This window comes from Palaemon carinicauda, chromosome 20 (assembly GCF_036898095.1).
Source record: "Palaemon carinicauda isolate YSFRI2023 chromosome 20, ASM3689809v2, whole genome shotgun sequence".
Lineage (NCBI taxonomy): Eukaryota > Metazoa > Arthropoda > Malacostraca > Decapoda > Palaemonidae > Palaemon > Palaemon carinicauda.
Window position 1 is genome coordinate 66324145 of NC_090744.1, and position 7500 is coordinate 66331644.

Here is a 7500-nt window from a genome sequence, read left to right on the forward strand (position 1 = left end):
TATCTTACTCGTTAACCCCCTTTCCCCTTTTCATAAGTTAATGATAATGATCAGGTCTTGACAGGTTCCATTTTTAGCTGCATTTCATTCCTGTACTTCCCTTGAGTGTGGACCCTTTCCTATGAGATTATCTACTCTCTTCCTTTCGACTTTACAATGCCTCTGCTGCGTTGTGTCGACATGCTGGGGTATTGACAGGTCAGTTTTTATCTTGGCTACTAGATATAGTCGCCTTCTCAACCCAGCTGCTGCCGCCTTTGGGTCATCGGTTAGTGGTCTAGGCAGTATGATGAGTGAACTTGCCTTCTTAGGTTGTACTAATAGACCTACTCTTGAGGTTCTAGTGTCCCTTTGAAGTGAACCTTTCCTCTATATTCCTATTGAACCGTTAAATAGTTTGCTTCATAAATCCCTATAGATTTCTGAGCTGCTTGGAATGTGTCTTGATTGCTTGTAATCTTTAGCCACATATAGGTAGTATGTTTATTTAGGCTAGGTTTTATCTATTATTTATACAAATATGTTTACTTAATTCTAAGAAGATATATTTTTCAACGATGTGTACTCATTCAAATTTCTTCTTCTTTACACGTTACTGATAATATGAAGGTGGGAGGTTTCCAGAAGAGCTCTCAACAAGGTGCCCCTTATCTTTCATCTCGTGAACTGAAGGACATCCTTTTTCCCAAGCCTGGAGGAACCTCTGTGTTTGGTCACCAGTTACCGACGGTTCAACTCCCGCCGGTACCAGCACACCATGCAGGTGAGGAAGTTCGGGACGTTCTGTAAGTCATGAACCTGTCCACAGACAACACGTAGACAACATCTTCTGGGTTGTCAGAGAGGGAAAGGACACTGCCAACCACGGAAGCTCCTGAAGAATCTTTGGATATGCATCAGGCGGGTACAGTTCCCAGTGATTTATAAGTTTGTTCCCCAGCCCAGCTTACATCTCCACCTCTGTTCCTACGTTAGACAAACCTTTGTTTCCTAGTAACCCGGATCTTACAGTGTCCGTGAAAGTTTTTATGGAAAACCTAACCACCAAACATGAACGTTCTTAAGCTGATCTTTTAGTGAGGATAGAAACTTTACAAAAGGCATAAGGCTCCCGGAACTTCGAGCCTATGAAGATGCATAATTAAGAACCTTTACCGTTATGGTTTGTGTTCCAAGCCAGTGTCGGACATGAAATTCTTCCCATTGAACGATATTTATCCTTACTGCTATATAAGGCTTAACTCGGAAGCATCAGTTAGGGATGTTATGGTCCCTAAAGAAGCATTCATCCTGGACCATAGCAGGACTCAGTCTCTTTTGCTTAAGGAGCTGAAGACGGCCTAATTCACTAATACTCTACTTTCTGCTTTTGGTAGGAAGCAGGCCACCTTTGTAGCCCCAAAGGATATTGTCTTCCCTTTCGCCTCTTAAAAGTTTAGTCTGTGAAGAAAGCAATAGTGGAGGTAGACCATTCTCATTGCTAGAGGAGTGCAAACATGTCTCCTTAGCCCTTCCTTTTGATTTGGATAGTTGGGAGGAGGCCCAACATACCTTTACTGTTGGAATAATAGATAAGACCATTGGAGGCAAGCAGTTTATTGAGAAAGTGCCAAGATTTCCCAAATCCCTATTAAGGGAAGAATTGGAAGCATAAGAAAGATTATCTTTATCCTTCCAATCTTATCTAGAGATGCTTATTGGATACCATTCTAAATCTGACCTCTTCCCTGTCTTGGAAAAAACTCACCTACCCTATTTCATAATGATCTCCATACTTACTTCCTAGCCAGGAGAGCATGTGGAGACCACGTACTAGCCGTTGCTAAGATCAGGCTTGAACCTAGAAAACTGATCGACTCCAATATTTGGGGGAAAGATCTCTTCCCCAAGGGATTGGTTAGGGAAGTCATGGACAAAGCGGTTTAGGAAAATAAGAGCTTGGTAGGCAAGTGGGGTATGCCTTCTAAATTGGAAATTTACCCTCAGTGAAAGACCTCAACCCACGTACAAGAAGCCAAGACGACACTTTAAGGGAGGGAAACCCTTCTACTGTTGTGACAGTCTCAGTTGCCGCTATCCCTTAGTCTGTATACATGGTTCCGCAGCAGCATGTACCAAAGTCTCCAGATTTAAACCATGCGTATGAGAAAGCCACTACCACGTTACACCCTGCCAGGGGTCAAAAGAAGGGCACCAGTAGCAAGGGAAGTTCTGAAAAAGGCAGTCTATCTAGAGGCCGAGAGGTAAGAGGCAAGGTGGTTTAAGGCGCTGGTCCTTCACACCAACAATAAGGAGCTCCCGGTAGGTGGAGTACTTCACCTGATCAGGGATTGATGGGCGTTCGATCCCTGGGCTCACAGCATAATCTCAAACGGACAAGGCTAGAAATGGAGACAGAAACCTCCACAGTTTAAGAGGTTCTTCCAACCCACAACCCCAATTTTGAAGGATTATGCATGGATCTTCTCAGAAAGGGAGTCATGCTTTTCACAAAACTCATGAAATTTTAAGGGCGGCTATTCTTCAAAGCACAAGAAAGATTCTAACACTTCAAATTATCCTGGATTTATCCCCACTGAACAAATTTTTTCTGAATGACAAGTTCCAGATGCTGATTATCTCGTAAATATGGACCTTACTACCCTGAGAGTCCTAAACCATCGCCATAGATCTTATTGACGCCTATTGACATCTTCCGATAGGTCGGCACTTTTCCCCTACCTTGGTATCAGACAGCCAAGAAAGGACTAAGTATTCTGAGCTATGTCCTTCGGACTCAATATAGCCTCATAGAATTTCACAAAGCTAGTTCAGGACATTGTATAACAATTATGGAACAAAGGCTTCCAGGTGATGGTATACCTGGACGACTGGCTGGTCTGGGCTGCAATAAAATAAGAGTGTCTTCGGACAGCTCAAAAAGTTAGGAAATTCCTATAGTCTCTGGGCATTCAGATCAACTTCTAAAAGTCCAAGGAGTGTCCAACTCAAAAATTCCAGTGGCTAAGGTTTCATTGAAATGTAAAGTCACACACCCTCTCTCTACCGCAACGCATGAGAAAGGAAATAGCAAACTTTGTCGGGTGCCTTCTTCTTTCAAAAGTAATCACCATACGGTAACCAGAAAGTCTTGGGCTCACTGCAGTTCTCTGCCATGACGGACCTAATCCCAAGAGCAAGACTCAAAAATGCCAACAGAGTCTGGAGAAGGAAAGCATTGTATGCTCAGAGAGATCTTTGCCACAAAACCCTGGTCATACTGGGAAAGGAGTTCAAGCTGTGGTCCATTGCCAGCAGTTTATCGACACTTCATACTGGGAAACGAGCTCAAGCTCTGGTCCACTGCTAGGAGTTTATCGACACACATCCCTCTGCAATACCCTCCTCCTTCCAAGACTATTTAAACCGACACCTCGGAGCAAAGTTGGGAGGGACATTCCTATTCCGAGAAAGTACAAGGTTAGGAGTCAATTAATATTCTAGAAGCCATGGTAGTTTCTATGTCGGAAGAGAATGAACCTAAAGACGAAATCACACATCAATTTATTCATCGACAACAGGAGGTTAGTCCACCGTGTCAAAAGGTCTTCTCAGATCAACCATGTGATCCTAGCCATCCTCACTTTGGAAAACTGGAGGAACTGGCATCCCTCAGCAGTTCACCTCAAATAGCTTCGCAATGTGACGACGGTCGCCTTGTTGAGATTGAAGCCTCTGGAAACAGAATGGTCTCCGCGAGCAATATTATTTGTTTTCATACCAAAGCAAGTCCCAGAACTGCATATTAATCTCTTTGCAACGAGCTTCAATAAGAATGGTATGTAGCACCAGACTTAGATCCTGAAGCGATAGGGACAGATGCGATGATTCTGGATTGGGACTAGTGACTTCACATCTACCTATTTCCACCATTCAACCTCCCAATGGAAGTCCTGAACAAACTACAGACTTTCAAGGGAACAGCAGCTCCCGTGGCTCCCAAGTGGCCCAAGGACAATTGGTATCATCTTGTTCTTGAACTAAACCCTCTCTAGGTCCTTCTACCATCTCCAGTGCTGTCCCAAGATGTTCAACAGAAGACTGTCTTCGTTTCCTCTTGGATAACGAAAACCATTCAGCTCATGATTATCTCGCCCTCATGGCTCAAAGAAAGTTAGGAGTTGAAAAGGAGAGAATTGACTTCATAGAAAAGTACAAGACCAACACCACGAAGAGACGATATTTGTCCTCCTAAAAAAGGGGTTGCATTCGTTAAAAGTCACCAGCCCTCATCCATTTCTATGGACTTCTGTATTTCTTCCTTTATCTCATTGTATGACCAAGGTCTGGCCTCTTCAACTATTGACTTATGTAAGTCAGTACTATGTAGACCCATTGCTTATGGTTTTGATATTGAACTTAATAGCAAGCAGTTCAATATGATCCTGAAGGCTTCTGCTAAACTGAAACCAAATGCTCCTCACAAGGCTATTTCTTAGTCGGATAAACTCCTGCGCTTTGCCTCCTCGATAGATAACACCTCTTCTTCTCTGAGTTATATTACTCAAAAGTCTATCTTTTTGCTTGCTCTGGCTCCTGGTGCTAAAGTCAGCGAGATTGTGGCTCTTTTAAGGGATGAGGGCCTCATTATATTCTCGGAATTAAGGGAGGTAAATCCTTACCCTGATCCGGCATTCTTGGCGGAAAACGATCTTAACATAAAAGGCTGGGAGCCTGGGAAGATTGTCCCCTTCAAGAGGACCGTTCTGTGTGCCCCCTGGAGCGCCTTAAGGCCTACCTGTTAAAGAGCCAGGCCCTTAAAGGCGGTCAACTTTTTAAAGGGGAGAGGACAGGATCTAATCTTTCTCTGAAACAACTAAGGTCCAATTGCACCTAGTTCATCAGAAGGACTGTTGCTGATAGTATACCATCAGGTCATGACACTAAGAAAGTTGCCTCTTCCTTATTTTTTTTTCCAATCCATGTCCTTTACAGGCTTACAGGCTTACACCAGCTGTTAATATTCAAGAGTGTTCTTCAATACATTACTTACGACAGCTGGAAGAGATTAAATACTTTGTAGTGGCCGTTGGTAGTGTGATTAAACCAGCTATTTTAAGTACTGTATATGAACTCATATAGACTGTACAGCTGGGACTTCTCAGTGTACCTTTTACAAGAGGACTCATGTTCCTCTTTTCAAAGTACTATTTCATATTATAAAGAGTCAATGGTGATATTTTTCGCTTTATGTCATGAGTTTTACTGTTTTACTACTCTGTTACATAATTTTGATGTCGGAAAGCTCTGGTTTTTTTGTATATATTTACTGCATATAATGTTACAATTGATCACTGTTACATTTATGCATTGTACCAACCGTGTGTCACACGATGGTACATAGTTCATTTTGTACTTGTATCTTCGCTCTCCCCTCGCACTAAAAAGAACCAGAATAAACATGTCTGCTTTTCTCCTCTGTAACAGTGTCAATTTTGAACATAAAATTTCCTATTGCCTTGAGCTTTTGTATATAAAGGAGTGTTTTATAATAAACTCACTCAGTTGCTTTCAACGAGTCTTTGAGTCACAACCTTCTCCTACCACCGTCACATTGGTGACCGCGGAGCGACTCGCTCCTCCCGCCTCCACTCCCCCTCGCCCACTGCCTCTCACTGTTACTATGACGCCATCAATGCATACCTTCTGTAGCAGTACTCGCCGTCGCCAGCCACACGTATAGCAACGCTTTTTCAGCTCTTTCAACCACCGTTGGGGGACCAAAGGGTTTCGCTCACCCTCGGGAAGAGGACCAGTATTACTCGCCTGCAATTTGCCGCAGACGGCTCTCCTCGTGATTTGAACCCTCTTCATGACCTTAAAAACCTCCATCAACGCCTCCACTCGTGACGTAGAGGACACATATTCTACTTCAACCGAAGCTGACGTGAATGCCATAGGACACACATGCCTATGAAATCCGTATGACACACACGCTAATGAATGCCGTAGGCCTATGAATGTCGTAGGACACACACGCCTATGAATGCCATAGGACACACCTATGAATACCGTAGGACACACTCGCCTATGAATGCTGTAGGACACACGCCTATGATTGCCGTAGGAATGCCGTGACGAGCCAGAGAGGCAACAAAGCCACCCATCATCCACCACTCGCTCGCGACCCATCATTTTGTGTTTGTATCTTCGCCCTCCCCTAGCATTAAAAAGAACCAGAATAAACATGTCTGCTTTTCTCCTCTGTAACAGTGTCAATTTTGAACATGAAATTTCATGTTGCCTTGAGCTTTTGTATATAAAGAAGAGTGTTCTATAATAAACTCACTCAGCTGCTTTCAACCAGTCTTTGAGTCACAACCTTCTCTCAGCCCGTCACAGCATCTTTTGGAAACAATAAAAGACTGCTTTTCCCTTTTGTGTATCCTTTCATTGGACCTACTGTACAGAATAAAAGTAGTGTACCTCAATTTTTAACCCTACTTTTATAGACTTCGGTATTTTCATCTTACGGAGACAAAGATCATCTCCACAGTGAGTGGGACTGTGACAGTGATTTCTTTTGCTCCTACTTTTTACAAACATATCGCTTGTACCATAGCTTGGTATCATAATTACCAATGCTACAGGAAGTATGATTATGTCTATGGGGTGTAAAGGGTTAAAACTCTCCTGGCCACAACTGGGAATGATAATTCCCTGGTAGACTTTAACCAGGACGACATGGCTCGAGACCAAAAAAACAGATTTTGACATAGGAAAAATCTATTTTTGGGTGAGATAGCCATGTCGTTCTGATGGCCCGCCCGTTATTTTTCCATCCTCCCAATTCTCAGTGCGGGAACTCATGTCATGCGATAACTGCTCCTGGAATGGTTCAACAGGAAACGTGTTAGTTGTAGTACATTGAGATTGGGTGCTATAACGGCTCACTTGTCTACGTATCCCATCCTCTACCCTATCCTTCGAGACAAAGTTAACTCTATTCAGGGAAGGATAGGGATGGCTTGTTATTATACATCCCTGATTTATACACGTTATCTCTCGGGTTTATCGCTCCAGAGGTCAGATATATATATATATATATATATATATATATATATATATATATATATATATATATATATATATATATATATATATATATATATATATATGAAGTTTTGAACATTTATACATGTTTTTTCTATATATTCATGTAAGCCATATATTATACACCTCTCAATATTTGGATTCTCTCTATCTCAGGATCAGAGCCCAAGGGGGAATCATCTTAATGTTAATAGCTTCTTGCCGGCCAGGGAATCAAACCTGGGATCAAGAAACTGACGTGCCATTGACTTAGCCACTCAGACATTTTCTTTGTGACTGGCCGACTAAATAAATGGAAGCTCAGTTTCTTGGAACTAAGTTCGATTCCTTGGTCAACCAGAAGATACTATCATCAAGGTGGTTCCCCCTTGGATCTCTGATCCCAGGGTAGAGAGAATCCAGATGTTA